Raw genomic sequence first — 10,702 nt, 5'->3', positions numbered from 1 at the left:
GCAGATTTGGGAGTCAAGTACAGACAAGTGCAGTTGAAATGGAAGTGAAAGCATTGTTCGGCCAGGTGCAGTGGCTCACTCCTGTAATCCCAGCTCTTTGGGAGGCCGAGGCGGGTGGATCACTTGAGGTCACAAGTTCAAGACCAACCTGGCCAACATGGTGTATCTACTAAAAATACAAAAATTAGTTGGGCGTGGTGGCACACACCTGTAGTTCCAGCTACTCGGGAGGCTGAGGCAGGAGAACCACTTGAACTTGGGAGGTGGAGGTTGCAGTGAGCTGAGATCACGCCACTGCACTTCAGCCTGGTGACAGAGAGAGACACTATCTTTTTTTTTTTTTTTTTTTTTTTGGTGTGAGACTAAAATGTTATTCCATCGAGATTTGGGAACGTTTAAGCAGAGAAATTGCATCTAACCATTTTGTATTCATCTTCTTCCTCTGATCCTTCTTCCTTCTCGCTTTTGTTTAGTGCCGGCAGGTCACAGTGACACATATTCATTGAGAAGAATGAAGGGAGAATGGGTATTTGCAAAAACAGTGGGTAGAACAATTGTATCTATACATTTTTATCTGCTTTTCTCCCCTTTGTATACACATTATTCCCAAAACCTAAAATGCAATTAAAAAAAAAAAAATTGAACCTTACCTTAGTTGACATTGGATTTAGAAAAATAAAGAGCTCTTCAACATTCTCAAATTTCAAAATTTTTTACTCTTTGTTTTGTATTTATGACTTTAGTTTCTGCCATAATGTACCATAAAGCATAAATGCATTAGCTTTAAAAAAAAATTGAGGAAAAAAATCACTCATTGGAGAGACACCATCTTAAAAAAAAAAAAAAACAGGCATGAGCCACCATGCCTGGCTAATAATTAAACTTTTGTTTAATTGGCAAAAGAAAGGGGAAAAAAAGCACATTGCTCTATGAATATTTGTGCAATTAGGAGTTGTCTTTATTTCCTTTCAAAATTCTACCCCATCTTCTTCCCCGTGCACATACCCAAATCAATGCGCATGTCCGCCTACACCTCTTCCCTGCTGTTCTCCCCAGCCAGGCCAGTGGCTCTGTCTTCACCTCAGACCTCCAGGAGGCAGCCTCATCGCTCTCCCCGTGGCCCCCGCGTTCCTTCCCACTGTCACTTCTCAGCTCAGGCTCCCACCATCTCCTGAAGTCATGTCCTGACAGGTCTCCATTATCCAATCTCTCCACTAATGCAATCCTTATTCTACATAATTGCTAGAGCTGTCTTTCCAAAGACAAATACAGTCATGTCACTTCCCTGCATACAAGGCTTCAATGAATCTGCCTTGCCCTCTGGAAGAAAGCCCAAAGGTGATCCCTTCACTTACCAGCCCTGCTGACTGTTCCAGCTCCAAGTCCTGCCATGCCTCAGCAGCCCCTTACACCCAGACCTGCAGACTCAGTGAACTCCTCGCTTTTTCAAACATGGTAGGTTCTTTAATGTCCGTGTGTGTGTGTGTGTGTGTGTGTGCGCGCGCGCGTGTCTCTCTACCTTTGTGAACTAGATTTTCTCTCTCCAGTGCCTGGTGAACTCCTACTCACTCATTCAAGTCCAACAAAAATATCACTCAAATGGAATCCTTCCCAACCTGCTACTTGCCCATCAAAACACAGCTATCACTACTTTCTCTGGGTTCTCATAACCTACTACTTCCAGCCACAGACGATTACTGAACTACTACTCTGTATGCTGCGTTTTGTGGATACAGCTTGATTCTTGTACTTGCAGCATTATATTACATTTATTTGGCTATTTAACTTTCTCTTTCACCAGACAAGGAGCTGTCTTGATGAAAGAGGTTATCAGAACATGGGAACTATCTTTTGCATTTCTTTGCCAATGGTGTCTAGCACCATTTGTGGCACGGGGTAAGTTAATGGAATTACTTACTGGAAGTGAAGATACAAGGAATAGGAAGTTGAGGAAGGAAAAGAGGAAAGAAGAAAATCTGGTAAAGTCCAAGGAGAAGAGAGAAAGAGTAGGACGGGAGTCCAGAGATGGGAGCAAAAGAAGAAAAACAAGAAAGAAGAGAAACAGAAAAGTGTACTACTTCTCCCAGCACCGCCAAAATGTGTGTGTGTGTGTGTGTGTGTGTGTGTGTGTAGGTGGGATGGTTTATATGTGAGTTGGTGTCCATACATACACACACACAAGGCAAGCTGTGAAAAAAAAGCTTTCTACTGGGTGTGGTGGCTCACACCTGTAATCCCAGCACTTTGGGAGGCCGAGGCGGGTGGAGACCTATAATTGCCTGGCCAACATGGTGAAACCCCATATCTACTAAAAATACAAAAATTACCCCAGGCGTGGTGGAGGGTGCCTGTAATCCCAGCTACTCAGGAGGCTAAGGCAGGGAATTGCTTGAACCTAGGAGGCGGAGGTTGCAATAAGCCAAGATCGCGCCACTGTACTCCAGCCTGGGTGACAGAGAGAGACTCCATATCAGAAAAAAAAAAAAAAAAAAAAAAGAGAAAGAAAAGAAAAGAAAAAAAAGTTTTCAACATTTGAAGCTTCGATGCTAATTAAAATGCTTTTCCATGTAAGTGCACAAGGCTACGTCTATCCCCACCCTCCTCCTTTTCCCCTCCCACCACACGGCTGCTCTAAACTTCACTCTCTTCCGAAGTCCTCAGGCCTTCTTATTTTCAACAGCATTTTTTGAGGCAATCAGAAGATACCTTCACATTCTTAAATAGTTTCACACAGGGTAAAACACTCTTTCGTAAGTCACTATATATGGCTAACTTATAGACACTTTGAATTCCTCCATAATGAAAGGCTCTTTTTGTGAAGAAAAAAACACACATCCCAAAAGAGAGCAGTGTGAATGAAGATAACATGGTCCACAGGATTAGGAGGATGCTGAACTGTACCAGCACATCCCCCCACTCCATGGACCCAGATTGAACTGTCAGCCCTGCCTCCAGACTTGCCAGGACTTGGTCATATTGTGCTCAGATCCTGCGTTTCAGGAGACAGTGGAATTCGATGTGACATAAAGAGAACAGTGGCTGAGAACCTACATTCTGGCCCTGAATCTCCTGCCAATCAGCTGTGTGACTTTGGTCAAATGTCATGGGGAAATTGAGATCAAATTGAAACCAAATGACATTCGACCAAATAGGTCTCAATTTTCCCATCGGAAAAGTAAAAGATTAGAGACAGGGATCTCCTAGGTTTCATTCCCCACTAATGTCTATGTCTCTCTCGAACGTTCTCTAATGCCAATGAGCATAAGGAGACTCCAGACAGAGTGGCCTGCCAGAGAGAATATTCCGGCAAAACGAAAGAACTCCTATAACCTCAGGAAGTGGGATCAACAGACAGCTGCACAATTTGCACTGGGCGTAGATGTCTAAAAGTCAAAACAAAAAACAAAACTCTGTGTTTCTTATCCTGAATCCAAATAATCCTCCACTACTTAAGACTACTTGAAAATTAGGCCCAGCAAGGTGGCACATGGCTGTAGTCCCAGCTAGTCCCAGTGTCTGTAGGCTGAGGCAGGAGGACACTTGAGCCCAGGGGGTCAAGGCCAGCCAGGGCAGCACAGCAAGACTCTTTTTTAAATCAAGAAAAGGTTTTCATTTTTTTTTAATTTTAAAAAATATTTTTAAATTAGAAGGGATGGGTCCTTAAAGGGCCTATAATCTCCTGCCCAATCCAGGAATTCTCTTTTATCACCCTGCAGGTGCCCTTGCTTGCACACCTCCAGGAATGGGAACTATCTCCCTGCACCAAGTTCTGCAGAGATGCAAGCAGGGATGGGTAGCGTAGTAACTTAGGGGTCCTGGCATGTGTCACTGGCCCCCAGATTTCTCCCTTATGCTAGAGCCACAGTGTCTGAAATTCTACTATTACTTGTTTATTTCTTTTGCTTCCCTTTCCTCAGGTCTCCTAAAATTCAAACATTTCTAGTAGTATTTGCTATCAAAACAAAGTGTTGGTGACTTACTGGCTTACCTCCTGTTCATGAGAACAGACGGTCAGAGGAGAGCCCTCGGAGAATCTAAGAGAAGGGAGACCCTGAGGATGAGGGGAAAGGTGAGAAGATACATTTTAAGTACTTTACAACTATTCCACCAGACCAAATGGGAATAATACATGATGAGGAGAGGAGGATGATGATAGAAAACAATAAACACGCTTACTGTGTGCCAAGTAGGCGTCTTAGCACTTCAACTCTAACTCATTGTAAGCACATTTATAAGAACTGGGTCGTTTTTACAAGTCCCTTGTAAAAGGGACTTGTTGCAATGGGACTTAATATTGGGACTTTACAATGACTTTGAATAAGCAGCTTATCTGCTGGGAGAAATCACCCTAGATTTGAAGATCCTGAAGATCCTGGTTCCTTTCCTGCATTTCTCTTTTGTTTTCCTTCTAAAACAAAGATAAATAGGTGTAGTTTTGCAACTTCACATACTACATTTGCACATATTACATATGTATATAACTCAGAAATGGTTACGTAGCTAGTGAGATCCACTGTTTAGGGAGTTTTCAGACCCTCTCCTTCTAGGACCTATAAAAGGTAAATATGCCAAGACTCCCACCTGGTGGTTAGAATCAATAGTGAAAATTTGGGAAAAATGTATGTTTGCATTAACTGGGATGTACAGAAACCAAGCAGCCCTCGTGATTAAGGTGGTACCCGGCCCTGGAGACATCTCAGCCTGGCCAGCTCTCCTAGCCTGTGGGATAATTAGAGTGGAGAGACGCTGGTGTCATGAAGAATCAAGGTGAAGAAAGAAGAAGACTAGGAAGGAGAGAAGTATGACTTACAGTAAAGGGACAGGACAGAGCCTCCTTCAACCCACTCCAGTGATTGGCTATGAGGAATCACTGTATGCTTAGATTTTTTTAACAATGCTGAAGGACTGTTGTCTCAGACTGGCATGACACGGTGGAGATGCCTAATTTTTTCGAAAGTTGCGAGACAGAGAGAGAAGAGAGGAGGCGGGGGGGGGGGGGGGAGAGAGAGAGAGAGAGAGAGAGAGCGCGAGCGAGCAAGTTACAACAGTGCCACCTTCTGGCCACAATGTGATGAGACAGGCATGACCTAAGGCTCGGTTCTCATGGTGGCAATTGTTACTTTTTATAATACTAAAATGTGCAAGTACCTTTTACTGGCCAGGTACTGTAGTAACCACAGATTGTAATCATGGGTGCATTCCACATGGAATCTTGGGCAAGGGCAACCTTTTATGAGTGTCTTGCTGGATTCCTCCACAAGACTGTATCTTGGGAGGACAGGGACCATCTCTTCTGCAACTTTGGGTACCCAATACTTGGCAGTTAGTCACTAAAAATACAAATGGCAGGAACACAAAGGGTTGTTTGTGGATTTGTTTCTCAGTGTATTACAATCAGTTAAAATCTCATTGGCAAGGAAAACAATGTCAACATTGCAGTAAAGTTTCTACTAGATCTGGATTTCCCTGATATAGATCATAGAATTGGGAACATGCCCATTGAGACTGTCTGTGAATACCAGATGAAGGCAGGAAAACTAATCAGAGTAGCTAGCACTTTACAGAGGATTGAACTTAAAGTGGCCTCAGGGATATGATTTAATGATTTCCAGCCAGGCATGGTGGCTCACATCTGTAATCCTAGCACTTTGGGATGCTGAGGTGAGTGGGTCACCTAAGGTCAGGAGTTCGAGACCAGCCTGGTCAACATGGTAAAACCCCGTCTTAACTAAAATTACAAAAATTAGCTAGGCATGGTGGCTGGCGCCTGTAATCCCAGCTACTCAGGAGGCTGAGGCAGGAGAATTACCTGAACCCGGGAGGCGGAGGTTACAGTGAGCCGAGATCACACCATTGCACTCCGGCCTGGGCAACAGAATGAGACTCTGTCTCAAAAAAAAATAAACATTTCCTAAATACTGAAAAACTTTCATACGTGCAGGCGGCAATCATAGAAAGCTGCATGCCAAAGGGAATACGAGGTGACCGTCAGCACAAAAGTGATGCCAAAAATCAGACGTGCCTGCCTGGGATGTGCGCTCAGTGAAATGATAGATGGGGACAAGGAAATCCTTTATTATAGGAAATGTGGAGTCACAGCCATTGCACAAGGTGACTATCAGCACAAAAGTGATGCCAAAAATCAGATGTGCCTGCCTGGGATGTGTGCTCAGTGAAATGATAGACGGGGACGAGGAAATCCTTTATTATAGGAAATGTGGAGTCACAGCCATTGCACAATAGCCAAACTTACAGAAAATGGATATTAATTGTACCAAAAGGGGTATTACTTTGTTTGAAAAGAAAGAGGTCTGTTTATGTCTCAGTGCTAACACAGGCTTTTGAGAAAAGCTGTTTATTCCCTTCTTTGAGATTTTTAAAGGAGGACCTTTCTCCCAAGAAATCTCCAAAAACTGGCCCACTGAACACCTGGAGTCTCTCCCAGCTCTGTAACACCATGATTTAATCCTTGGTTCTACTCAAAGGAACACTAATTCAGTGTAGGACAATCTCACCAGAAATCTGCTCTATTTCATTCCCAGTTTATGAATTCCATGTTGGTTAAGAATCCCGTCTCTGCCGCTTGTTAGCTAGGTGACCACAGCAAGTTCTCTAACCTCTGAAACTTATTATTTACCTGTGTGTAAGATGTCTTTTTCAGAGGATTGTCATGACAATTAAATGAGATGAGATTTGTCAGCCGCTCAGCACGGTGCCTAGCCCACGGCAAGCACTCAGAAGATGGAAGCTATTATTACTGAGGATTGAACAAAACTTAAATTAAATTAAAATGAGTGCTTAGAACCATGCCCAGGCCCATGGTAAGCACCAAACTTTAATGAAAGCGTACAAATTGCAGATGAGTTTTAAAGCAAAACAGCTTCTTTATCTTCATGTAGGGAATATGACAGCATTTTGGAAAACAAAAAAACCATCACTATTTATGTCATTTTGAGTAAGTCACTGAAACCTCTACATTTCTGCTGCTTCTCTGCAAAATGTGAGTGGCAGTGAATTACATGATCACCAATGTTTCTTCCCATTTTAAGGACTCTGAAATTCTAAAGACTACCAGAACTTACATACACTAAAAATGTATCATCTATATCACATCAAACTCTAGTTATAAGCTAGGAAATAACCAGTCACTAATAATGTAAGTTGATTAAAAACTTAAAAATCACAGTAGGCCTACAGTACAAGGCACAGGAAACATAAAAATCTTTTAATTATTTAAGGATGAATCAAATAATAAGTAACTATTAAAGAATTAAAGACAAAACAAAGAGATTTTCATTTTTTATATAATTTCCTTTTCACATTCAGAGCAAGAAATTATTTTGAACTTCTTCTTCTGTAAGAATGGCGAATAGTGAGCCTAAGTAATCCCAGATTCCAAATTTGAGGAATCCAAATTAATGCTTTTTTACATTCAGGAGTCAACAAACTTTGTCTGCAAAGAGCCAGATAGTAAATACTTTAGGCGTACTCAACCCTTACCTCGTAGCTCAAGAGCAAAGAATGCGCACGTGAAAGGCTGTGGCTGCATTCCAGTAAACTTTATTTAGGGACACAAATTTGAATTTCATACCATTTTCAAGTGTCATGAAATTTTAATATTCTTTCTAATTTTTTTAATTTACCACTTAAAAATACAAAAACTATTCTTAGCTTGTAGAGCGCAAAAAAACAAGCAGCGTGCAGGACTCAGCCCACGGGCCGCAGTTGGGCAACCCTGTTGTAATTATATATTTCGGGAAATAAAGTAGTAATGTAAGAAATCCGGAATTGGCAGAATGCCCTTGTGGGATTTTCACGGGTTTGTTTGTTGATGTTTGTTTTGCTGTACTGTTTTCATCTGCCATTCCTCTAAGGGCCTCCACTGCAAACCACCCACCCTTTCCCTCTCCCTACACCCAGGCCCTGGGTTTAACATAGCCAAGGTAAGCCTGACACCTTGTGGTTGTATTGCAGATGGCAGGGGCTACCTTGGAAGTTACCAGCACTGCACATCTGGGAAACGGGGAATCCAGGAGGGAAAAGCGGCCCTCAAGCCAATCAATGAACCAGTTAGCAGGTGGTGGTGGCGGCAGGCGGCGGCAGCTGTGGGTGATGGTGGTGGTGGTGATGTCGCTGTTGTTAAAATGAGGAAGGATAATATCCAAAGCTCACTATCTGACTTCTCTCTCCAAAGAGAACTTCCAAAATGCTACCCATGGGGGCACTTCATCCTATTAAAAAAATGAAGCAGCAGTGGCCGGGCGCCGTGGCTCACACCTGTAATCCCAGCACTTTGGGAGGCTGAAGTGGGTGGATCACCTGAGGTCAGGAGTTCGAGACCAGCCTGACCAACATGGTGAAACCCCATCTCTAATAAAAATACTAACATTAACAGGGCATGGTGGCGGGAGTCTATAATCCCCACTACCTGGGAGGCTGAGGTTGGAGAATCACTTGAACCCGGGAAGTGGAGGTTGCAGTGCACTGAGATCTCACCATTGCACTCCAGCTTGGACAACAAGAGTAAAACTCCATCTCAAAAAATAATAAAATAAAAATGAAGCAGCAATTTCCAGAGCCTTCACAACTGATGGCTCCATGGACACTCAAGACTTTCCTTGGTCCAGTTAAATCTCCCATTTCTGGCCCTTAGCATCTGAGCGGGAGAAAGGGGAACTGGGCATGCTTCTCACTCCCACTCCTCCCACATGCCCACACTTGAGAAAGAAGGAAAACCCATAGGACCTAACCGCTACTGAAAATCAGAAGCTAGCCGGGCATGGTAGCTCACACCTGTAATCCCAGCACTTTGAAAAGCTGAGGTGGGCAGATCACCTGAGGTCAGGAGTTAGAAACCAGCCTGGCCAAGATGGCAAAACTCTGTCTCTTCTAAAAGTACAGGTGGGGTGGTGCACGCCTGCAGTCTTGGTTACTTGGGAGGCTGAGGCAGGAGAGTCGCCTGAACCTGGGAGGCTAAAGTTGCAGCGAGCTGAGATCATGCCATTGCACTCCAGCCTGGGTGACAAAGTGAGACTCTGCCTCAACAAAAGAAAATTAAGAGTTGTACTCTGGGAAACAGCAAATAAGGGGCTTCAAGGAGGTAATAGCCAATCATTGAACTGTTATAGCAGCCCTGAGGCAACTCAGAATTGTATTCATTGCTTGCCCAGGTCAGACTGCCCCAAGCACACAGCACTGTGCTAGGAAGAAGTGTTTTGCTCATTTCGAGAAAAGCATTGAAGAGACCATTCTTTCCATTCTCTTGCCTCTAGAAGTGTTTTCCCAAAGCATTCTAGATTCAGGTTATTCTTATCCTATAAGTTATGTAGGAAAGGAGGTTCTGCACGGTGCTAGATTGGGAAGTCCATTCTTTCATCTAATTCACAGCTGTCCCTCTGTGTTTCTGAGAAAGCAAAAAGAGGGGGGACACTTAGAGGGAATTTGGTAGCACTTTTCCCTGGGCAAGAGCCTCCTCTTTGGTGGTAACAAGCCCTGAGAGTCTCAGATGCATGCTGAACCACCAGGGTTGCAAAAAGAGGTCAGATGGGCTGAAAAGAATCAGCAATGACCTCGACTGTCAACATCCCAGCATAAGCCCAGAGCTGGGTACCTGGGACAGGTGAATTGGCAAAGGACTTAAAGGCCCTGATCCCAGCGATTCCTAAAGCATCACCCACATTGACAACTCAGAGAAAGGCACAGTGAGTGGTGAGCCTAGAGTCTATAGGTAGAGAACAGGGCCCTGCACCCAATCCAGACCTGTGTTGTTGCAACTGGGGTGGGATGGAGTTTTGTTGCTTAGAGACCATGCCATCCTCCCTTCTTGAGTACTACCCCCTTCCCCAGGGGACGGTGGCGACATGGGACAGAATGAATCCACCTCATACACATTTGTACCTGGGGCTGTGGCCAATGCAGTGAAAGGGCCCGCCACTTTACGTGAAGTCCCTGGCAACGAGCAGTATCCAGAAGAGAAGACCGTTTTCAGGAACTAGAGATCTGTTTTCCTCCTAGGGAAATGCTAACTTCCCAACCTCACTGCTGGTATCTTACCGCTGTGCTGGCCTCTGCCCCGGTCGCCCTCCAACGTGGCAGTGAGAGGCCCTGCTGGGGTTAACCAGGTGGGTTGTTTTTTGTTTCGTTTTTCTTTTCCCAATCTTCCATTTGGAGTGAGAGTTAGGAAGCCTGTGCAGTAGAGAGGAGAGGAAGGCATGATTTTGGCATGACCGTTCCCCCTCCCTGTTGTGCTTTATAGTGAAAAGCTCCGAAACCTTCGCCCCACACAGTCGGATCTCCGGAGGGATCTGCAGGGATCCGAACAGGGTCGCTGAGACCAGTGCACAAGCCTCTTCGGAGGATGCATCCTGGACCCTTGGCCGCACACGAGGAAGCAGCCGGGGTCTCCCAAGGACTCTTTCTAAAGGGTCAGTCCAGCATGGTAGGGGTTAACGTGGGTCCGCGCGTAAAGGGAAGGGAAAGAAGTTGGAGTTGACATTTGGAGGGGCGGGGGGCGGACGGGTCTCGCTGCCTGATTGGTTTTGCATTTCATCCCAATTTTTTTTCTCCACTCTCTCTCCCTCTTTTCGGTTTCTCTCTCTGATCCCAGGGGAGGGGAAACGGGAATAGTGAGAGATCAAAAATAAACCTCTTATGTCAAGCCGGGAAGGAAGTATAAATAAGAAGGGCTCGGCAGCCCACTCGG

This window comes from Aotus nancymaae, unplaced genomic scaffold (genome assembly GCF_030222135.1).
Source record: "Aotus nancymaae isolate 86718 unplaced genomic scaffold, 86718_ANA_hifiasm-v0.15.2.pri h1tg000012l, whole genome shotgun sequence".
Classification (NCBI taxonomy): domain Eukaryota; kingdom Metazoa; phylum Chordata; class Mammalia; order Primates; family Aotidae; genus Aotus; species Aotus nancymaae.
The sequence above is the reverse complement of the archived record's forward strand: the minus strand, read 5'-3'. Positions refer to the sequence as shown.